Below are 24,832 nucleotides of genomic sequence, written 5' to 3'. Positions count from 1 at the left end.
AAAATGATGAAGGGTGTGCAACAGGTGTCACAGGAGGAGAGATTGAAAAGACTGGGACTGTTCATCTTCAAAAAGAAATGATTAAGGGGGGGGGATATGTTAGAGGTCCATAAAATCATGAAAGGTGGGGAGAAAGTGAGTAGGGAAGTGTTATTTGCCCCTTCACATAACACAATAACCAGGGGTCACCCAATAAAATTCACAGGCAGCAGGTTTAAACAAACATAAGGAAGCACTTCTTCACAGAACACACAGTCAACCTGTGGAACTCGTTGCCAGAGGATGTTGTGAAAGCCAGAAGTATAACTGAATTAAAAAAGGAATTAGATAAATTCCTGGAGGATAGGTCCATTATTGGCTATTAGCCAAGATGGTCAGGGATGCAACTCCATGATCTGGTGTCCCTAAGCCTCAGACCACCACATTTTGGGACTAGATGACAGGTAATAGATCACGTGATAATTGCCCTGTTCTTTTCATTCCCTTTGAAGCTTTTGGCACTGGCCACTGTCAGAAGACAGGATACTGGGCTGGATGGGCCATTGGTTTGACCCAGTATAGCCATTCTTATATGTTCTTATAAGCTTGCCCACGGCAGCCTATTGCACTGCAGTCCATACAGTAGCCCTGCCCAGGAAAGGTCCTTGATTGATGGATGATCACATAGATGCTGGAACTAGGGGAGCTGCAGCACCCCCTGACTTGAAGCACTTTTCATCATATACAGGATTTACAGTTGGGTTCAATAGCTCTCAGCCCCCCCCACCCACTATACACATTGTTCCAGCACCTCTTTCCAAGCAACTATCCGGACCCATCCACGTTGATTGCCTTTCAGCTGCTGCAACACCCCCAGGGAACAATGGCTCTTCTACACTGTGGCCTGCAGGTGGAGTAAGCATGATTGGGGGCCGGTGGGTAGCTGGAGTGTCCCAGAGGAGCATGGAGACAGACTCTTCTCAAGAGAGGGGATTGGCTCTGAGGTGGGGGCCAACCAATGCCACACAAAAGGAGATGCTAGTGAGAGAGGGCAAGACGGACTCTGCCCAGCCTGAAGCGACGACACAGTTTGGACTCCCAGAGGCAACGCAAGCTCAGCCTGCGTTAGACTCCAGCGCCAGGCCCACTCCCCCCACTTAGGGCTGGGGGTAGCAGCATCAAGGAGGTGCTGGGAAAGCATGGGGATGTGGAGTTATACGGGGGGGGGGGAGCAATAGAGGGACCCTCAGAGCTGTCTGGGGAGAGGGAGGACCCCTTCCTTCCTTGGTCTCGTCCTAGTCCCACCTCAGATAGATCTTTCCCCTTGGTCACTCTCATAGAATTATAGGACTGGAAGGGACCTCGAGAGGTTGCTAGTCCAGTCCAGTCCCCTGTGCTCATGGCAGGACTAAGTATTATCTAGACCATCCCTGACAGGTGTTCGTCTAACCTGCTCTTAAAAATTGCCAATGATGGAGATTTCACAACCTCCCTAGTCAATTTATTCCAGTGCTTAACCACCCTGGCAGTTAGGAAGTTTTTCCTAATGTCCAACCTAAACCACCCTTGCTGCAATTTAAGCCCATTGCTTCTTGTCCTAGCCTCAGAGGTTAAGGAGAACAATTTTTCTACCTCCTCCTTGTAACAACTTTTTACATACTTGAAAACTGTTACCATGTCCCCCCTCAGTCTTCTCTTTTCCAGACTAAACAAACCCAATTTTTTCTATCTTCCCTCAGAGGTCATGTTTTCTAGACCTTTAATCATTTTATCATTCCTCTCTGGATTCTCTCCAATTTGTCCACATCTTTCCTGAAATGTGGCACCCAGAACTGGACACAATACTCCAGCTGAGGCCTAATCGGCACAGAATAGAGCAGAAGAATTACTTCTTGTGTCTTGCTTACAACACTCCTGCGAATACATCCCAGAATGATGTTCGCTTTTTTTGCGACAGTGTTACACTGTTGACTCATATTTAGCTTGTGGTCCACTATGACCCCAAGGTCCCTTTCTGCAGTACTTTTTCCTAGGGAGTCAATGCCCATTTTGTATGTGTGCAACTGATTGTTCCTTCCTAAGTGGAGTACTTTGCATTTGTCCTTATTGAATTTCATCCATTTACTACAGACCATTTCTCCAGTTTGTCCAGATCATTTTGAATTTTAATCCTAACCTCCAGAGGACTTGCAACCCCTCCCAGCTTGGTATCATCTGCAAACTTTATAAGTGCACTCTCTATGCCATTATCTAAATCACTGATGAAGATATTTAACAGAACCAGACCCAGAACTGATCCCTGGGGGACCCCACTCATTATGCCCTTCCAGCATGGCTGTGAACCACAGATAACTACTCTCTGGGAACGGTTTTCAAACCAGTTTTGCACCCACCTTATAGTAGTTCCATCTAGGTTGCATTTCCCTAGTTTGTTTATGAGAAGGTCATGTGAGACAGTATCAAAAGCCTTAATAAAGTCAAGATATACCATGTCTACCGCTTCCCCCTCCCCCATCTACATGGTTTGTTACCCTGCCAAAGAAAGCTATCAGGTTGGCTTGACCCAATTCATTTTTGACAAATCCATGCTGACTGTCATTGCCTCCATCACTTCATATCACTTTGATGCAGTTAGCAAAGCTCTGACAGAAGCCCACTCTTAAGCCTTGTCTACACTTTAAAGCTTTGCCGACATGGCAATACCAGCAAAACTGTCCTAGCATAGACACAGTTGGAGATTTTTGCCAGTATAACTGTGCCTACACCAGGACTTTTGCTGACACAGCTATGTCATAAAAAAATCACCCGCTAGTGGATATAGTTATGCTGGCAACATTTTTAAGTGTAGTCCTGGCCTTTGATAACAGGGGTCTGAGTCAATGCTGCCCTATGTCTCTGCAGTCATTTGCATCAATGCAGAACAAGCGTAAAATGCTGCCATTTTAAGTGGGTAGTTGCTCTGCACTGACTTGGGCCGGACGAGTTGCATCCGAGAGTGCTGAAGGAATTGGCGGCTGTGATTGCAGAGCCACTGGCCATTATCTTTGAAAACTCGTGGCGAACCGGGGAAGTCCCGGATGACTGGAAAAAGGCTAATGTAGTGCCAATCTTTAAAAAAGGGAAGAAGGAGGATCCTGGGAACTACAGGCCAGTCAGCCTCACTTCAGTCCCTGGAAAAATCATGGAGCAGGTCCTCAAAGAATCAATCCTGAAGCACTTGCATGAGAGGAAAGTGATCAGGAACAGCCAGCATGGATTCACCAAGGGAAGGTCATGCCTGACTAATCTAATCGCCTTTTATGATGAGATTACTGGTTCTGTGGATGAAGGGAAAGCAGTGGATGTATTGTTTCTTGACTTTAGCAAAGCTTTTGACACGGTCTCCCACAGTATTCTTGTCAGCAAGTTAAGGAAGTATGGGCTGGATGAATGCACTACAAGGTGGGTAGAAAGCTGGCTAGATTGTCAGGCTCAACAGGTAGTGATCAATGGCTCCATATCTAGTTGGCAGCCGGTATCAAGTGGAGTACCCCAAGGGTCGGTCCTGGGGCCGGTTTTGTTCAATATCTTCATAAATGATCTGGAGGATGGTGTGGATTGCACTCTCAGCAAATTTGCGGATGATACTAAACTGGGAGGAGTGGTAGATACGCTGGAGGGGAGGGATAGGATACAGAAAGACCTAGACAAATTGGAGGATTGGGCCAAAAGAAATCTGATGAGGTTCAATAAGGATAAGTGCAGGGTCCTGCACTTAGGACGGAAGAACCCAATGCACAGCTACAGACTAGGGACCGAATGGCTAGGCAGCAGTTCTGCAGAAAAGGACCTAGGGGTGACAGTGGACGAGAAGCTGTATATGAGTCAGCAGTGTGCCCTTGTTGCCAAGAAGGCCAATGGCATTTTGGGATGTATAAGTAGGGGCATAGCGAGCAGATCGAGGGACGTGATCGTTCCCCTCTATTCGACATTGGTGAGGCCTCATCTGGAGTACTGTGTCCAGTTTTGGGCCCCACACTTCAAGAAGGATGTGGATAAATTGGAGAGAGTCCAGCGGAGGGCAACAAAAATGATTAGGGGACTGGAACACATGAGTTATGAGGAGAGGCTGAGGGAGCTGGGATTGTTTAGCCTGCAGAAGAGAAGAATGAGGGGGGATTTGATAGCTGCTTTCAACTACCTGAAAGGGGGTTCCAAAGAGGATGGCTCTAGACTGTTCTCAATGGTAGCAGATGACAGAACGAGGAGTAATGGTCTCAAGTTGCAGTGGGGGAGGTTTAGATTGGATATTAGGAAAAACTTTTTCACTAAGAGGGTGGTGAAACACTGGAATGCGTTACCTAGGGAGGTGGTAGAATCTCCTTCCTTAGAGGTTTTTAAGGTCAGGCTTGACAAAGCCCTGGCTGGGATGATTTAACTGGGAATTGGTCCTGCTTTGAGCAGGGGGTTGGACTAGATGACCTTCTGGGGTCCCTTCCATCCCTGATATTCTATGATTCTATGACTTTGTACTGTTGTGAACAGCGGCACAACTGGGCAGAGCAACTGTGAAACTGGCCCTGACTGCGTAGCCATTTCTCTAGGCCTTAGCTGCACAGCTCTCAAGCCACAAACGCAGGACACAATGTGTGACAAAGACCCAAAACAAGAGACACAAACACTTATTCTTGCAGAGAAGAAAACACTCCACAGGATTGAGTTCATTAGTGTGAATGACTCTCTGCAATCTCAGTACAATGATTCTGCGTTTCTGATGTCAATTAATAAGAGCGAGAGAGAGGACTGCATGCGTGGAATACAGGGAGCTTGGGAACTGAGCAGAACCATCTGCTTGGCCGCACTGGTGGGAGAGCGGAGCATGGCCCGCTTTGTACTCAACTCCCAAGCTGTGTTTGGTTTTCCTGAGCAGTGCGTGGGCTCGGGCCACATGCCAGCTCCCTGTCTTGTGCAGCAGCAGCCATCTTTCAGGGCGGCTACCCAGAAATGGGCTAGAGCTCCTGATAGCTCTTGCTCAGTTTCACTCCCCAGGGGGGTCTGTTCTCTCCAGGGGCTGGACACAATAATTAGAGGTTTGAGAGATGGGCAAAGCACATCTGGTGTATGGGATAATTTACCAATGCCCAGGCCATCCGCATTTCCAAGTCGAAGGGGAAGCTTAATTAGCATCATTGGAGACACTCATTTGGGAGGAAACTAGGGCAGTGAGATTCCCCACCATCCTCCCAAGAAGCTAGCAAAGGGAAGAAGACTATGATTCTAAGACAAAAGAGAAAACCCTCAGCCCCCCCCAATCAACTCTAATAGATCCCCCCCAATGACATCCGGGGGGCAGATATCTGTGTGTACTAACATCAACCGGCAGATCTGTAGTTAAGACAGAAAAAAGAGAAGAATAGTCCGGTCCCCTGGCTCCCCGCCAATTCCTCAGTGCTGGAGCTAGAGTCATTGACTCTCCCCTCCCTCCTGCTCTAAAACACTCTGAGCAAATGCACCTTACCAGCTCTATCACCACTGTGGGGGTCTGGGGCCCTTCCCTGTGCTCTGTGATTGCCTGCTCTTACTAATGAAGTCTGCAGGGAAGATATTTCACACTTGGGTCTTCAGTTATATGCTGTTAGCTGCCAACTGTGAGGCTTGACACAGGCAGTTTGGCCTACCTTTACCCCTAGGGAATCCCCCAGGATCCCACACACTGCTCTTTAGGGATCCCCCAGGATTCTGCCTGGCACCTCAGAGTTAAGACAGAGCATGCTGGCACACGCTGGCTACAGGGCTTGCATCTTCCTCTAAGCCAGATGATGGATGCAGGTCACATTGCAGAAGCCCCTGGACTGCATGTAGGGACAGAACAAAAGAGGCACAGGGATCAAACCCACTGGTGCTTAACAGCCACCAGAATTCTGTGGTGTTGAGTGATTTCCTCAGAGGCGATTGTCTTCTGGGGCCCTTGTTAATGTAGATGGCATCTTCAAGAGAGTGTTTTGCAGGCAGATTTCCTACAAAACGGCCGAGAGAGAGAGAGACCAAGCCCCCAATGATTTACAATATAATACTTCTTTCAACTTCAAAATGTACTTCTCCTCTCTGGACAGGCCAAGCTATCTCCTGGTTAGAGCACACAGTGGTTAGAGCAGCGGGATTCCCAGGTTCTCTTTCCAGTACTGACAGTGACGTGGGCAAGTCCTTTATTAACCCAACTTTACAGATTGGGAAATTAAGGCACAGAGAGATTAATGTTTAACTATCTTTCAGGGAGTTATTAGGCTTAATTTGTGCCTGTAAAGCACTCGGAGTTCATCAGATGAAAGGAGATACGGAAATGCAAAGTATTATCATCATACTGTATTATCTATTGCACAGGATAACACATGTACATCCTCCTCCTCAGACACTCACTATGCATTATCCACTTGGCAGCTCCTGGCATCCCCAGAAATGCTGCTTAAACAGTCTGAGTGCTAAGGGGGAAGTCAGCAACATCCAAATTATAACTGTGAGAAAGGCAAAGAGCTGTCATCAGAGACCAAATTATTAAGAGTGCAAAGCATTCAAATGTATATGGGACTGTCAGAATCCTCATTCCTGCCACACTGGGCAAAGGCATCTGAATTAATTTTCTAATGCTACAGAACAAACATTACTAAAATAAGAGTCGCTCTTATCGGATAAGAGATTTCATTGGGCCCTTTGCTGGCAGCTAGAGCACAGAGGCAAAGTCCTGAATGGGCCATGGTACTCGACAGTCCTTTGAGCCCTCGAGATGGGTCCCCTCTGGTTTCAGGAACATTGCCTGCAGGCGCATCACATGCTATGGGAAAAGGGGGGGGGGCAGTTTCCCCCACCCAGAACTTGGTTCCCCCACAGACTTTTTGTGGTTCTAGACACTCCAGTTTTTGCCACCTCCCTGATTTTGCAGACCGTAATACAATTATGTATAATGTTCCATGTGCTGACACAGCTTTGCCCCACACAGATTTTCTGAAATGATGCCCCGATTGACAGGTCATGGTGGGGAAGCTTGCACCCCTGCAGCCTCTGCTCCATCTGCTCTGTGGAGAGACAGAGGATTCAGTCTTCAGGGATGTTGAGACAACACCTGTCACGAGTGCAGAGTTCTTCTAATAAACAGAAAAAAGTGGCCTGAAATATCCAGCTCTTTGAGCCCCCTGGGGCCTGACAATTCCAGCCTTGATTCTGTCTCATCTCCTCAAATATAAAGAAACCTTGGGTCTGGTTCCCCTTTTCCGCCTGGTAATGAATGCAACCTGAGTGCCTGTTCAGGTCTTTCTTTTTCTCATAGAGAAGCCATGTTTTGAGTTGGGAGCATCCCCTGCCTGATTCCCCTAATGCTTCCCAAAGGGACACACACAAGAATTTTAGCCAGTGGAGTAAAACGAGCCTTGGGGATGTGGGAGCTGGGACAGGTTAGCTCTTTGCCAACACAATGTGCCCAGGGGTGGGGTGATTACTGATAATAATAAGCAGTAGTGGGATGGTACCAGCTACTGTGTGCGAGGTACCACATCGACATAAAGGAAGAGGCAGTCCCTGCTCACGTGAGTTTTATAATTTAAGAAAGTATCATGAGGTGCCTCAATTCTAGCATTTGCATTTATGGTTGGTTGTGGGTGCGGAACTGCAGGAGCAAAAGGAGAAGCAGGTTTTGAAAATGTGTCCTAAAGGGGTAAGTGTCAGAGCCAAGATTAGAACTCAAAAGCTCTTCCCTCTCTCCCCCAGTCCTGTATTCTGTCTACTATATCACATGCCACCATCCAGCAAAGGCCACCTATAGAGATACAGTAGCTACAACAGAAGGATTCTGAAGGGCTAAGATTTAACTTTATGGAGGAGGAACAGGGCTAATTTTCTGACCTCTACTTTCTAGCTGGCCTGGTTCCTTTTTCAATTGCTTCCAAATAAATGCTTTAATGCCAATTTGTTTTTCCTCAGTTCTTAGCTGCTATGATGCAGAGGTGATCAGTTTAAATTAATGAGTGGTGGGGGTTCCTCCTGTACCCCATAGAACAGCTGGCCAGGTGCATTGTGGTTCTGTTTCTCTATCTACTTCTGAAGAATCAGGCACCGGCCATAGTTGGAGGTGAGAGGATATCAAGATGATGAGAGACCAGTGGTCCAACCTAAGTTCCAGTATCCGGGCACTCACCATTCATAAAGGAACCGCACTGTTCTTACTAGGTAACGACTTTTCCAGTGATGGTGTGAAGTGGAATCATTTTATTTAATCAGGTTTATAGGGGTGTTCCATGGGCTGTGCTCAGTGAGAGACAGATCAGTAAACAACCCAAATGTATTCATTTTGCACAGTGGAAAGAGGAATCCTGTTACAGGGATTGATTTGAGCAGCCCCTGTTCAGATTGTTCCAAATCCACCAAACAGTGACACACTCCCAGAGAAGTAGTATTCTCTGGCTTGCAAAGATAGAGCAAGAAATTTTAACGGCAGGCCAGGTCGGTCAGGTTACAATTGGCTCCAGCACACATCCCGTGGTCTGCAACTATCTTTACCTGCAGCCACGTGGGCCGCAAGGAGAAGAGAAATTTCTGCCATCTGTTGAGAACCTCAGCAACAAGCAAACAAATTGCTCCCATTCTAAACCCTGTCTCCCTACTGCTCCTCTGATCTTGGAAACCAAATGCCATAGTGCTCACAATATGCTACAATCTCTACAGAAGCCTTTGCCAACTACGGCTGCTGGGCACGTTACATATACATGACCTCTCGCTAATTGAGAAAAACCTGAGGCAGGGACGAGATATGGTGTATAATGGGAATTTCTAATCCAGTCAGTGACTCAGATTTCAACCGGCCATTTCTCATTTTGACATCTCAGGCACTAAGGAAGAGAGTCCGCAATTGGCACAATACTCAGAATAAATATCCAAGCTCTGAGCAGACAGACAGACATCCTATATGCAGCCAAAAAGAAGCCTACCCAGACACACACACACAAATCAGGTTAGCTGGAGGTTTGCTCTTCCCTAAAGCTCTCTGCACTGATTGCCTGCCCCAACGGGCCTCCTCAGGAATTCCCAGGGCTGGAATCCAAAGGAAAATTCCAAATACCCAGGCCTCAGTCCTGCAAGCCAGTTGGAGATTTGCCTATCCAGGGTCTGCAGAATTGAGCTCCAATGAAAGAAATAATTCAGGTCACACAAGTTTGCTGCTGTCTGGTCATTGTGCCAGCCAAACCATTGCCAAGGGGTGAGACACTCCATGTTGGATGCACAAGAGATCTAGTGGGTATATATTTGTATGCTTGGGAACAGAATACTGCCCAAGAACATGAACCCAAAAATTTGCAATGTGCATTGTGTTGTCCTAGTTGATCCTAGCCCACACACCTGCCCTAGGTGCCGTATGTAGGTGACAGGCTTTGGGTGGAAACATAATAATTAAAACAGTCTGCCATTTACATGAGTGCACTTCCCCCCAAAGAGTACTGCAAACTCTGTTCATTCAGCCACCTCTGAGTGCAAGGCTCCGGGGCCAGCGGCACAGCAGTGCAGAGGGAAGAACATAAGAAAGGTCCCACAGGGTCAGAAATGAACAGAACAGGATAATTTTGAGTGAGGGACGTTCCCTATTGTCCAGTCCCAACTACTGGCGGGTAGAGATTTAGTGGCACTCAGTGCATGGGGTTGCATCCTTGACCTTGGTTAATAGCCATCGATGGACCTATCCTCCGTGAACTTATCTTATTCTTTTTGAGCCCAGTCATACTTTTGGCCTTTACAACATCCTATGACAATGAGTTTCACAGGCTGACTGGGCGTTGTGTGAAGAAGTACTTCCTTATGTTTGCTTTAAACCTGCTGCCTATTCATTTCATCGGGTGACCACGTGTTCTTGTGTTATGTGAAGGGGTAAATAACACTTCCCCCATACCATTCCTGATTTTATAGACCTCTAACATATCTACCCACTAATCATCTCTTTTCTAAGCGAAACAGTCCCAAGCTATATATATATTTTGAGATGGGGTGAGCATAACTGCACACAGTATTCAAGGTGTGGGCATACTATGAATTTGTATAGTGGCATTATGATATTTTCTGTTTATTATCTATCCCTTTCCTAATGGTTCATAATATTCTTACCAGCCTTTAATTGCCAGGATCACCTCCAGAACCATTTTTTAAAAATAGGTTTACACGTTAGCTACCCTCCAGTCATCTGGTATAGATACCCTGATTTAAGCAATACGTTACATACTATAGTTAGTAGTTCTGCAGTTTCATATACAAGTTCCTTCAGAACTCTCGGGTGAATACCATCCTGTCCTGGTGACTTGTTACTATTCCACTTTATCAATTTTTCCAAAACCTCCTCTACGGACACGTCAGTTTGGGACAGTTCCTCAGACTGGCCACTAAAAAGAATGGCTCAGGTTTGGGGCTTTCCCCCCATCCTCTGCAGTGACGAGGCAAAGAAGAAATTCATTCAAAAGGCCCACACACAGAATGGCCTGCAACTCAGTTTATCTTGCAGATAAGAATAAAGGGTTGAAGTCAGCACTTCAGCTGTGTTTACAGTAACCTAGGATCTAGGCAGTTAAAACCAGAGTCCTGGCCCTCTCAATCATCCCCCTCCAGATAGACTGAGGCTCCACAGGATGGAAGCCCAGAGTGGCACACGTACATCATACCACCTCAGCAGGGTCACCCCTCCTAGCTTCCATGAAAGTACAAGTGGCAAACCCAACTATAGACACATTGAACTGATTGTATTAATCATACTTGGTTAAATGGAAGATTTACAAATCGGATTGGCTTTTAACTAGTGTCACTGCATGTGGGGGCGAAGGGCAAGTCCAGGGGTCCCCAGCGGATATCTAAGGAGAAACAGCAGGGATTTCATTGTGCCAGCCTAGAATCCAAGTCATTTGAGGGACTACATCCTGAGTTCTTTCCTAATGGGAGGCTGGGGGGGCCCAGGGTTCAATATGGGGAGCAGAGATTATGGAGTGGGAGCCACAGGGACAGTACTGCACAAACTCCTCATTAGTGGAGCTCTGCAGCTAAAGACAAACCACTCACTTCTGGGACACAGAGCAATTTCGGTTGCAGAAAATGGGTGATGCTGAGGTCTTGGCATTGGTGTGCGCAATGCCCAGGGCTCAGGCTCCAGCAGCATTCCTACGGAGGGGAGATGGGGCTTGTGGGTGCCGGAAAGGATCTGGCTGGCTGTCTTACAAAAGATTGTGAAGTGCTCCTGCAAACACTTCATCTAGGCCTCTTCCTCGGTGAGTGAGTTCCAGCTTTGTCCTAGACGAGCCTCTGCATTAAAACTGATTTGCTGTGATGCAAGGCAGCTGGCAAGCAACATCTGGGTGGGAAGCCAACTTCATAGGATAGGCTGGGGCTGTCCTGAGCACAGAAACAACAGGCTCCCAGAAGGGCAGGAAGAAATTGGGATTTTCTTTGTATGAAGATGCTTGAGCTCCTGTCTCCGCATGGGGAATGCTGGGAAGGTATGGGCAGGCATGCCATGGGCAATATGGGCTCCTTCCAGCCTGGAAGCTCACAGCAGTTATATTGCTCGTCAGGCACGACCCAAGAAATTTCTAGTCTCAGTGGTAGGAAGGGCAGGCTGTTCTCACATCACATTATTCAGACCCCGCAGAGACACACGACACATTAGAGTACACAGAATGGCCAGTAAGACCCTGCGGGGGGGGGGGGGGAGGTCAGTTTAAAATGATGTTTTCAGCTTCTCATACCTAATGCCCAGAGTGGGGATTTCTGGGATTGTTTCCAGGAAGGTTTGAAGAGATGCTGCCCTCACCCTGCTGTAAATCAGAATCTGGGCCATTTAACTCCATGCAATTGCACTGGTGTAAAAGCAGGAGGAGGGAATAAGGCCCAGGGGAGTTAATGACCATAGGTGCTGGAACTAGCGGTGCGGGGTGGGGGTGCTGCAGCACCTCCTGACTTGAAGTAGTTTCCATTATATACAGGCTTTGCAGTTTGGTTCAGTGGCTCTCAGCCCCCCCGACTATAAAAATTGTTCCAGCCCCCATTAATGACGCTGGTCAGTACAGGCAGAACAGACCTGCCATGTGCCAGTCCTGCCATGTGGCGCAGGAACCAGAGGGACACCTGCCAAGCTTTTTCACTCAGAGTAGGAGAAAGATTAAAGGGCAGGGTGCTTGGCAGATAGGGCTTAGTTCATTAGAAAGAGCCCTATTAATTAGGTATTAACTGGGCTCTGCTGGGGATGAGGGACACATGGGCTGGGAATACAGACGCTGCAGTGTGATGCTTGTCAGACATTTGAATGCTGGCAGCCTCATAGCCCCTATTGCTGCCAGGGGAAGGGCAGCCCCAGCCCTCAGCTGCCTTGTCAGGCTGTGCCCCTCAGAGATTCACTGATGCTGTTGTCATGGCCAGACTAATCCTCCTCCCTGGGACTTGGGGCTGGTTTCCTTTCCAGGGCCAGGCTGCATATTATGCCTCCAGAGCTCTGCTCAGTTTAAAAATACATGTTTATGTTTAATCCATGCTGCCCTAGGGCACAATGACCAGTCTGGCACTGAGAACACCCAACAGCCCCAAAACAACCCCTCCCCCAAAGACAGAGCCCTCAGACTCTGGCACCTGAAGTCTCAATTCCTCTCGCTTGGAGACCCAATAGGATTGTCTCTGTTAAGTGGGATTATGATAAAAAAAAGCCACCTTTCTTACTGACTCTGTCTGCTCTGTGGATGACAATTGAGTCATAGCAGATTAGAGGCTCATGATAGAGCCAAGGAACTGGATCCAGGACTCCTGGGTCCTATTCTCTGCACTATCATTGAGTTGCTACGTGACTTTGGGCAAGTCACTTAACTGTTCTGTGACTCACTTTCCTCTACCCGTGAAGTGGGGATGACACAGGTCTTCAGCTGATCAACTGTTTTGCATCAGTGAAGCACTTGGCAGATGGGCATTGCTATATCAGCGGGAGGCATTATTGTTATTCCAGCCTCTGTCTGTGACCTGAGAAACAAAATACATCACATGCCAAAAAATGGGAGAGCCCTGATCTCTAGGAATAGGCAGCTTCCAGCAATTACTATCCACTCTTGTATAAAATTACTGCAAGATCCCACAGCTACAGTCCCCAACACTACAGGCCAAACCTATGCCTGTATTGAGGTGGTGGTGATGTGAAGCTGCACTACCCCAGAGGCAGCTTGGGGGAGCATAGGACTTCGGGAGGCATGATCCTTCCCCAAGCAGCCCACTTGACCGGCTGGGCTCATAGGCTTCACCCTTCCAATGGATGCTACCCCATTTGCACCTCACTGGTCCTGCAAACTGGTGTAGTGGGGAGGAGGCAGGGCTGTCTCCTCTCCATGTCCTCTGCAGTGAGGAGCTCGGCTAGGGGTGCACAGAGGCATGCAGGGATGGTGGCTGCTCCACATATCACGTGCACATGGAGTGTGGTTTAGGGCCTCCTTCTATGCTTCACCACACCCTGATAAGTGTTGGTCTCAATCTGGCCCTTAATCTCAGGCATTTAGTATTAGAATTTTAGGCAAGCATCTCAGTGTGTATGAGGCAATTACTGCAGATAACGGTCAATTTTTAAAATCAGGGAATCCACATCGGTCCTTGTGTCTCATCCATAATAGACTTCAGGCTGCAGCAGCCCATCCTCCCTGACAGAAAGCAAAAAGATAAGGGGAAATGACAGTGCTTTCTTACAGCCAATATTGTGCCCTGGGAGCTGCTCCAGGGTAAGGAGAGGCAGATCCCAGTTAAAGTGCGAGGGGAGAGAGTGCATGTGTGCATGAGATCTATACCCCAGTGCAGTGGGAGGGTGTGTGTGTCTGAGATCTACACCCCAGTTAAAGTGCACAGGGAGAAGGGGGTGAAGGGGTGGTTTGCACTCCAGGTAAAGTATATTCTACCATGATTCTCCTCACTATCAATGAGTGAGCATCCCAAGTACTTGCCCCAACTCTCACCTGAGCCACAGACACTGGATGTTGGCTTGTGTGCCTTTCGCCATGGGGCTGCAACCAATCAGCTTCCACTGGCATTTACAAAGCAGCGTAATGACTGAAGCCTCTTTACCTTTAAGGCATAAGGTACAGTACATACAGCAAGAGGGTTTGCCTAATTAACTCCGATTGTATATGACATTGTCATGTTGATTTACTAAATATACATAAGAAATCTCTATTTCACCAGCTGATTGGTGACATAAGCTGGGATTGTCAGGAGCAGGTTTGACACCAATTCCCTCTGGTTATGTTACCTGTCTTTTCCACCTGCAATCGCATCAATGAAGCCCACAAGGAACTTCAATACCTAATTTATTCATTTTGCTTCTGATTTATTGTAAAAAGGAAAGACTGTCAGGGTACACTTGTCTGGAATGACAATCAAACCCGGAATCCTTCAAAAGCTGGAGCCTTCTCAACAAGTATCAGGCTTCACCCATCAGTGTGTACATCATAGGGATCGTAATTACCAAGCACCTTTTCACTCCTGTGTAGACCCATGTAGGCTGGAAGAAGGGTTTTAGCCAATCACAGCTTGGAAAAATCAATTACCCTGCCTTGCCATTCACTAAAGACACTGGAAACCATGACTGACACATGACATCTTTGATCATGTTACCCTTCTCATATTTGCCCTTGGATCATGATTCACTTTTTACCAAGCCACACTTAGGAGCGGATTTTGAAATGCTTCCTTATGTAAAGGGCACCACTGAGGCCCATGAGACTAGGTGCATGGGTAGGGGTTGCAGAAGCAAGTCCAAAGTTAATAAAAATGAAACTAGTGCTGATAGCAGCAAAAGCCTGCTCAGGTTAGATCTTACTCATCATTCATTAGACACTGAGGCAAAGATTTCCAAAGCTGCTTAAAGGAATTGGACACCCAAAGCAGCTTTAAAAATCTCACCCTAAATATTCACCCCTTCAGGATGACTCAGAGCTACTCAAACAAGTTTGCTCTTGGCAGCAACTGGCTTTCTGCCCCCGGCGCTGCTCCAGAAAGCCAGATACTCCAATGCACTGGGTGAGTTTGCTCTTTAGCGAAGAGGCATCTGTTAACGATACCTTGTCCATGGGCAGCACTGAATCACTCTTAAAAGAGAAAGGCTGGGCTATTCCTCCCAAACCAAACTAGGTTAATTACATGCCTTGTAGATTAGCACTGCAGTTTTCCATTGTCATATAACTTCTGAACGACACCTGTGCAGGTGTGTGGGCGTGCAGTGTGTGGATCTTGGGTAAAAGCTAGGAGGAATTTTTCAGTAGACTCTTCTCTTCAGTTGTCCCAACCACAGAGAGGATAATATGCAGGATGTTACAGATTTTCCATTGGAAGTCCAGGTAGGAATGGAGAGGCAGACAGACTCAGAACCTGTTTGGAGGGTTGATTTGCAGCATGTTTATTTATTAAATCTGTGAATGTTGAAACTAATGAACTTCTCAGTCAATTTCTTAGATTTTTTTTTTAACTAGTCAAGAGAACTCAAACCAGCAGAGGAAGGTGACGCTGGCATGATCAATGCAAAAAAAAAAAAAAAAAAAAAGACACTCTGGGTAAATTCAAATTTAACCTTTTGGGTGTACATTATTCTGGAAACACTTTAATCCTGGAGTACTTCCAAGAGTCCCAGACATTGATGAGCTGTGGATTCTTCCACTCCTAGTTTGCAAGTTCAAATCCAGCCTTGGGCAATCATGGCCAAAGGTCATCCCATCTCTCAGCTGTATTTCAAGGTCTGTTGGAAATGAGCTGGGGTTGCAGCCTTGGTTATAGACCTTGAACCTGCAACTGTTAGTGCACCCATGTGCAGCTAATTGCAGGGTCAGAGGCCTAGCAGACAGGTGCCCACATCCCATCCCCACAGCTAGCATTAAATGACATATTTTCCAATTATCTCCACAGAGAAGTGAAGGAATGAGGGGGGCTGAACTCCCCCCTACCTCTTATTCCCTACTCTTTGCATCAATGAGGGATTTCACTCTTCAGGGCTTCCCTCTGGCACCTTCCACCTGCACAAACATCATTTTATAAAATTGCCCAAACCTGGAGAGTCTCTTTAATATCCTGTCGTCCTGCTCCTAAATGGGAGCAACTTTCTCTGAGCTGGTTCACTTTCTCCACAAATTGATGCCTGGAATAACTCAAGTAACAAACCCAAAACAATTCCCACTGCACATGGCCTACCCTCATCATGGCCGCACTCCTCATCACAGTGAAAAGAAACCCTCATTTGGCAGAGCAATCAGGAAGAGCAGGGTTAGCAGATCAAAGAGATTTTCAGATATTCTGTGGCAGGCATGCTGCCCAGCTCGGGAGCTGAACAAGCAGGGAATAGGCCATCATGCAACTCCATTGGATGAGAGCCTAGTTAAAATCTGTCTGTGTCAGCACAAAGTCTAATCTGGATTGATGCAAACTGCAGAAAGTATCATTAGAGGCTGTCTGGGGAAGTCAAGGAGCTTCACTGCTCCCTTCTTGTCTCCCTCAGTAGTAGAGATATTTCTATTTACAGAGGTGGATTTGATACTCAGAATTTCCTCTCTAGAGCGCTAATATTCACATGTGTCACCCTGTTTCTCCTGGCTAATTAATCACTCACTAAACTTGTCAAATTGGAACCATGTTTGCTGTGTGCCTTCAACCTGGTATGTGGGCTCTGGGGTGAATTTTTCTCCCTTTCCTTTATTTCTGGCATTTAGGAATCCAGCCTGGAATACAGTGGCACCTCTTAAAGTCCTTTGCAGTGCACTGCCCAGGTCCCCATATTGGAAAGCACTGCTAAATCTGCAGCAGGCTGAGATGAGAAGGAGGCCTACAGTATCTATTGGAGTGGTTGCATATAGAGCTACGAATTAGTAAAAGAGTCTTGCAAATAACACAGCTCATGCTACAGCTACTCAGTCCCTTGTCCATGGGATGCTCTGGAATCCCCAGTCTAACACTGCCCTATTGTGCGTGCTCAGTGTTTAATCTTTTTAAACTGGGAGCACTGTGATTTGATCATAAAAAAAAAAATCCCAGAAAACTTGCCATCAAATTGGAAGAGCCAGGAAAGGGGAACTTGCCAGAGGAAGGGGAACATTTGGTATTTTCCTCTAAACCAGTGATTGGAGAATTCCCAAAGGTTCAGAAGAAGTACAGATCTTAACCAAAACTATCTGAACCTCCTAGATCTGCAGAACTATGCAGGAGATCTCAGGAGAATAAGTGGGTTCTAGCCCATGAAAGCTTATGCCCAAATAAATGTGTTGGTCTCTAAGGTGCCACAAGGACTCCTCGTTGTTTTTGCTGATACAGACTAACACGGCTGAAAGATTACTCGGGAGATTACCAAGACTTCCTACTTCTAATTATCATCAGAAGCAAGCGCCACACAACCCAGGACACATCAACTCAAAGTGGCACTAGACCTGTAGATATAGCCCCACTGCTACAGTATTCAATACCCCCCACAACACACCTTTCAAGATCTATGGGTCCTATGTATGCCTATCACAGCATGTGGTGTATTTCATCCAGTGCATCGCGTGCCCCAACAGCTGCTATGTGGGTGAAATCAGACAATCACCATGCTCTTGAATGAACTCAAACAGAAAAATGATAAAAGACAAAAAACACCATGTCACCTGTGGGCAAACACTTTTCATGAAGTGACCACTCCATATCTCACCTCTCCGACCTCGTTCTCCAAGGAAACCTACACAACACCTTCAAAATACAAGTGTGGGCCCCTAAATTCATAACTCTGATGGACTCTAAAAACAAGAGATTTAACAGACACTGCTTTTGTGGTCCATTACAACAATTTGTGACATACTACCCTGCCTACTAACCTTTAATTGCCCGTTTCATTTAAAGTGGTCTTCTAGAGAACTTGTGACCCCGTTATAGTTAACAATCTGTCCCACCTTGGATGTTCCGGTTACCTTCTTCAGACCTGCTCAAAAGCTTGTCCCATCTACGAACAGAAGTTGGCTCAATAAAAGATATTTCCTTGCCCACCTCGTCTACTTCTAATAAAGTCAGAAATCCCTTGAGTGCACCTCCCGTTGTGATGCATTGACACTTATGCTACAAGTCGGAACCCAGCAGGGCAGTTGTATGCAAAAATGTACAATGGTGGAAAAAGTGAACTCTGCACTCATCTCTGAGTGAGAGAAGTGGGCTGAGTGCAGTAGGAACCAGGAGCTCCAATTCAGTATCTGCCACTAGCTCCCTCTTGGCAAGTCCCCTCCCCTCTCTGCCTGAGCTTTCCCATCGAGAAAGGGGACGGTAACACTTACTAACATCAGACTCAGTTTGTCAGAGCCAGATCTCAGCTGCAATAGCGTGAATAGCAAATAACCCTACTGGTATCAGTGTGGTTTCCCAGACTGACAACTGAGGTTGTGTTGGACTCGTAGAGCGTGTAAAGTGCTGCAGTGGGGACTAGTCTCTGTATTAGTAATGAATGAAATCTCTGAGGCCTGCGTGACGGTTCCCGAGGGGGAGGGAGTTTGCCCAGGGAGTGCTTTGGGCCAGTTGCAGTGATGAGGGGAAGATTCCAACCTCACTCAGGGTGGCTGAGAAGTCTTTGTCAATCTCCTTCAAAGCACAGCGGTTGGGATAGACGTACTGCTGAATCCCTCCACATAGAATTTGCTTTGCTTTGCCTGTGTTTGATGCATGGGAGACTGGGACAAAGTTCAATTTTCAGGGTCAGATCCTCAGAATGAGTAAGACAGCGTAAGGCCCTTGAGGCCAATGGTGTCACACTGATTTACACCAGATGAGGATCTGGCCCTTAGGATAGTTGCAGCTGCAAATATTACTTTGAAAGTGTGCAGTTCACTGTAACGTTCCCCTTGAAGTCTTATCTGCTTATAAGAAAAACTGTACAAATATCTAGTTGGATTCAATTTACAACTATTCAATTTCCAGGCTAGTCACTAAAATAAAAATACAGCATTTGAAATAGGTCATCCAAGGGATAAAAAGAGCTAACTGTGAGAACAGTGCAAAGAAAGCCTTGCCCTATACAGCTGCAGGGGAAGGACATAGGATTGTCACTGGAGATTATAACAAGCTCGTTATTTTTATTTTATTTTGTTTATTTGTAGTTTAGCAATGGACTACAGAGCCTGAGAAGCAACATCAGGGAAAGCTAGGAGTCTGATTCCAGAGAGTCACTTTAATACAAAAAGTTATTAGAAAATATTTTCTTTGTTTAAGGTCTCCCTTGACAAGTCTGAGAGAGAACTCAAGAACCCACCTTGTTTAAACCTGAAAACGGAACTGACGCATGCCCAGGGTTTAGAGGTTTGAGCCTGCTGGTTACAGTTTCAATTTAAGGAAAGGAAGAACTGGTCTGGAGAAGTGAGAATGACCTGAGTGTTAGCCCCAACTCAGCTCAAACTGAGCCCAAAATCTATGCAGAGTTACAAAGAGTTCTATCAGCTTTTTATTTTTTTGCCTTTAAAAAAAAAAATTCTTTTCACCCTTGCTCTTTCCAATTTTAGCCAGGACTGGAAGTGAAAATACTAAAATGCTGTGTGAAAAACTTCTCCTGGTAAAGTGGCAAAATTTTCAGCCAGATTTCTAGACCAATGTGTGTACTAAAATGCTTTAAGACCATGAGATAAAAGCAAAATATAACTGTTAGTAACTGAACAGAATTCTCTGTGCCTCCTGAGGTCCCTGCAGATGAACCATTTGGGGTGTCTAGAGATGGACTCAGGGAGGACACATACCATCTCCATAGTCCTCCCCATGATTCTGTGCTGCTGTTAAATGGGAAATGAGAAGAGGAGACCCAGAAACCAGAGTTACCTGTTCCTGTTCAAAGCAAACAAAGGCCCAAACTCAGCAAACCATCCCTTTTCAGGTTTCAGAGTAACAGCCGTGTTAGTCTGTATTCGCAAAAAGAAAAGGAGTACTTGTGGCACCTTAGAGATCAGCCTGAGCTTAACTTTAAGCACATGTTCTAGACCAGGGGTGGGCAAACTTTCTGGCCCGAGGGCCACATCGGGGTGCTAAACTGTATGGAGGGCCAGGTAGGGAAGGCTGTGCCTCCCCAAACAGCCTGGCCCCCGCTCCCTCTCCCACTTCCCTCCCCCTGACTGCCCCCCTCAGAACTCCGACCCATCCAACCCCCCTGCTCCTTGTCCCCTGACTGCCCCCTCCCAGGACCCCCCCAAATCACCCCCCAGGACCCCACCCCTATCCAACCCCCCCTGCTCCCTGACTGCTGCCCGGGACCTCCTGCCCCTTATCCAACCCACACTGCCGCCGCACCACCATGCTGCTCAGAGCAGCAGGAGCTTGCAGCCCCACCGCCCGGCAGGAGCCAGCTGCGCTGCCCAGGCAGTGGACTAACTGTGAGGGGGAGGGACAGGGGGACAGCAGGGGAGGGACCAGGAGGCTAGCCTCCCAAGCCAGGAGCTCCAGGGCCGAGCAGGACAGTCCCACGGGCCACATTTTGCCCACCTCTGTTCTAGATCCATTGACTTGAATTTAAATGCTGTGCTAACCTGAGGCCCTACAATATTTTATTTTTCTTTGATTTTCAGTTCAGACTAATCTTTTAAAGCTATACAGTGTCACCAGGATCACTGATATACCTTGAAGAAAATAACTATTATTTGTCTATTGGTTCTACACTCGGGGGACGGTGGTGAAGTAAAACTGTTGGACCTGTTCACCACTCAGGATTCCAGGTTTTAAAATTAATTTGCTATTGTCAGGGATGAGACCAGATTAAGTACCCCAGACTGGCATCTGAACAAAAGTCAAGACATATTCCTGGTATTGCAATTAACAATTCACTTTTCTTTAAAACTAGCCCATTGCAATACTTGGGTATTTCTTTTCACTCTTGTCTTCTTGCACGTCAAACCAAGGCAAGTTACTATGGGACTGCAACCAAATAATTTATGTTTGCTTAAAGTAAATACTTTACTTTAAGCAACCACTGGATTGTTTTTTTGCTGCTCGTTGTGGACTCGGTTCATTTTCTCCACTTCACTGGTATGGTCAAACGGATTGAAATGCAGGGGACCTGCTGATGCCCCAGAGCAGAGTACAAATGGGCAGCCGCATCCAAATACAGTGCATAAACCAGGCAAATGATCCCATGTTAGCCTCAGGTCCTCTACCTTATCCCAGGGAATCAGCAAATGCGAGAATTAGCCACGCAGAAAGCCAACTGTTCGCTCCCCTAATGAAATGAGGCTGCATTCCTTCAGGGACAGAATGTTCACCATCACCAGAATTAGCAACATAAAGGGTCAGCAGGAGTGTTTGGTAGATAGGGAGACAGAAGTACAGTTATATGGCAACTAGGATTGCTGTGAGCAGGTGTTCTTCACAGTGAAGAAGTTTGAGAACAGGTTCCTGGTCACTTTGTGCATCTGGCCTGGATGGTGCATTCCAGGGAGAGGATGTTTGCACACCTTGAACACTCAGAAGTATGTGGGCACTGTGCTTACATTATGACAGACAACTTCATAATGGAACTTTGGACACTGAAGATGGTCCCATCCAGTCTAGCCCCCAGGGGCCAGTCCAGGACTGCACCCCACTATATATTCACCATTTAGAGTAATGCAAACAATTCCCTTTGACTTTCCCAATGGGGCTCCGAGGGGACATGCTATGCTATGTTCCTATTGCGCTGACTTTCTGTGTACATTTGAGTGAGTATTATGGGGGGGGGGGGTGGGAAATCATCAAGAAAAGCAAATTTCAAAGTCACAGGAGTCAGTATCACCACAAACTAAATTTTTAATTTACACATGTGGGTCTTTATACCAAAATTGCTTACAGGCTCATCCAATCTAGGGACATAATAGCTTGTGACTCATCTGACCAATCACAAAAGAGCAGAACAGCCTGAATATTGAATGTGTGTGTTCAATATATAGAATGAAAAAATCTGAATAGCTCTTCACAGAATGGATTGGAATGGCAAAGCACTCTACAACATGCCAGCCTACTCCCAGGATAGACACAGAAGCTAGATCAGCCACAGAGATTATTCACTCAGCAATGTCACCGCTGCTTTGGCCAGTCCAATATTGTATGTCCCAAACACTTGGGCTTCCACCAACTCCCTTGGGAGACGATTTAAGGTCTAACACATCATTCTGCTTTCCTGATCTTTTGCCCAACTTCACCTTTTCGTATTTTCACCTGTCTGTCTGCCTAAATACTGCTCACCCTTTCACACACACTTTTCAAATTCTTGTAAAGACAGTTGTCAATACATGTCATGGGGGAGGGGAGTTCACGTAACTGTTGTCATACCTTTTATTAATTCCCTGCTAGGTCTGTCTGACCACAACTGCTGTGACAATGACTACAGCGGGCCTGGCTTGCTACTTGCTGACACCAGCCTATGAATGAGGAGTCAATCCTTTGACGCCAGCGGAGATACACCAGTGTATAACTGGAGAAATTCTGGGCTTGTCTACACTGAGAAGCTAGTTTGCTTTAAATCCACAACCTACCTTAACCCAGAATACCTATTCCTGATTAACTCCCTGCATAGAAACTCTTATTCCAGAATAAGAGTGCCTTATTCCACATTATTAATTCACAGCCAAAGTGGATTAAGCTAATTCAGAATAAGGCACTCCTATTCTAGAATAAGAGCATCCACTCAGGGAATTAATCAGGAATAGTTTATCAGAAATAACTATCCTGGAATAACTCCCTGTGTAGACACACCCTAACAGACTATTTATCTTGGAACATGATGGGTAGGGTTTGGTGTGCAATTAATTGATTGTGTGTACATGTATGTACGTATGTATATACTGTGACAAAGTTCCTTCTCTCCCTTGGTGGGTCCTGCGCTTTCTGGCAGATTTGCTCGCCTCAGATGTTCACAGCAGCCCGCAGTTTGACCGCTTTTGCTAGAGGCTCAAACCTGCCATTCACTCAGCTAACCTCATCACTGGCCAGCATAGGGGAAATGGAGAACAAACTCTGCAGTCTCTGTTGTCCCACCTAGTGGGTCAATGACAGGCCAGATCCCTTTCCAAATTAGACCTTCCCCTCCGGTGTGTCTCATAGACCAGGTCAACTCCTCCTGTGTCAAACAGGGAGTTGGGGGGAACCCGGACCCGCCCTCTGCACCGGGTTCCAGCCCAGGGCCCTGTGGATAGCAGCTGTCTACAACGTCTCCTGTAACAGCTGCGTGACAGCTACACCTCCCTGGGCCATTTCCCCTTGGCCTCCCCCCAGCACCTTCTTTATCCTCACCGCAGGATCTTCCTCCTGAAGCCTGATCACGCTTGTACTCCTCCGTCCTCCAGCAGCACACATTCTCACTCCCTGCTCCTTGCAGGCCCTCCACTAACTGATGAGAGGTCCTTTTTAAAACAGGTGTCCTGATTAGCCTGCCTGCCATAATTGATTCTAGTAAGTTTTTAATTGGCTCCAGGTGTCTTAATTAGCTTGCTTGTCTTAACTGATTCTAGCAGTCCCTGTTCTAGTCACTCTGGGAACAGAAAACTATTCATCCAGTGGCCAGTATATTTGCCTTCTACCAAGAGCAATGGTCCTGGATCCCAATAAGACCAGGAGCAATGGACCTCCGGGCAGAGTTCCTCTGGGCAGCGTCCACCGACTCCCTTGACGCCTTTGAGGAGCGGTGGGCGCTGTCCGGGGTTCTCTGCTCGGTGTCCCCGTCCGGTTCCCTTCGTTTGACCCTTTGACCGCACTCCCGTCCCTGTTTTTCATTAGTTGTCCCCCGTAATTAGTTGGTTCTCCAGGCCCTGTGGATCTCCCCCTTAGGCTGTGGGGGGATCCTTTTGTAGTGGACGAGCTCTGCCCGCCCACGTCCTGGATTCCCAATAGGACCAAGAGCAATGGTCCTGGATCCCAATAAGACCAGGAGCAATGGACCTCCGGGCAGAGTTCCTCTGGGCAGCGTCCACCGACTCCCTTGACGCCTTTGAGGAGCGGTGGGCGCTGTCCGGGGTTCTCTGCTCGGTGTCCCCGTCCGGTTCCCTTCGTTTGACCCTTTGACCGCACTCCCGTCCCTGTTTTTCATCAGTTGTCCCCCGTACTTAGTTGGTTCTCCAGGCCCTGTGGATCTCCCCCTTAGGCTGTGGGGGGATCCTTTTGTAGTGGACGAGCTCTGCCCGCCCACGTCCTGGATTCCCAATAGGACCAAGAGCAATGGTCCTGGATCCCAATAAGACCAGGAGCAATGGACCTCCGGGCAGAGTTCCTCTGGGCAGCGTCCACCGACTCCCTTGACGCCTTTGAGGAGCGGTGGGCGCTGTCCGGGGTTCTCTGCTCGGTGTCCCCGTCCGGTTCCCTTCGTTTGACCCTTTGACCGCACTCCCGTCCCTGTTTTTCATTAGTTGTCCCCCGTAATTAGTTGGTTCTCCAGGCCCTGTGGATCTCCCCCTTAGGCTGTGGGGGGATCCTTTTGTAGTGGACGAGCTCTGCCCGCCCACGTCCTGGATTCCCAATAGGACCAAGAGCAATGGTCCTGGATCCCAATAAGACCAGGAGCAATGGACCTCCGGGCAGAGTTCCTCTGGGCAGCGTCCACCGACTCCCTTGACGCCTTTGAGGAGCGGTGGGCGCTGTCCGGGGTTCTCTGCTCGGTGTCCCCGTCCGGTTCCCTTCGTTTGACCCTTTGACCGCACTCCCGTCCCTGTTTTTCATTAGTTGTCCCCCGTAATTAGTTGGTTCTCCAGGCCCTGTGGATCTCCCCCTTAGGCTGTGGGGGGATCCTTTTGTAGTGGACGAGCTCTGCCCGCCCACGTCCTGGATTCCCAATAGGACCAAGAGCAATGGTCCTGGATCCCAATAAGACCAGGAGCAATGGACCTCCGGGCAGAGT

Source organism: Lepidochelys kempii, chromosome 16 (genome assembly GCF_965140285.1).
Source record: "Lepidochelys kempii isolate rLepKem1 chromosome 16, rLepKem1.hap1, whole genome shotgun sequence".
Taxonomy (NCBI): Eukaryota; Metazoa; Chordata; order Testudines; family Cheloniidae; genus Lepidochelys; species Lepidochelys kempii.
This window is presented reverse-complemented; position numbering follows the sequence as displayed.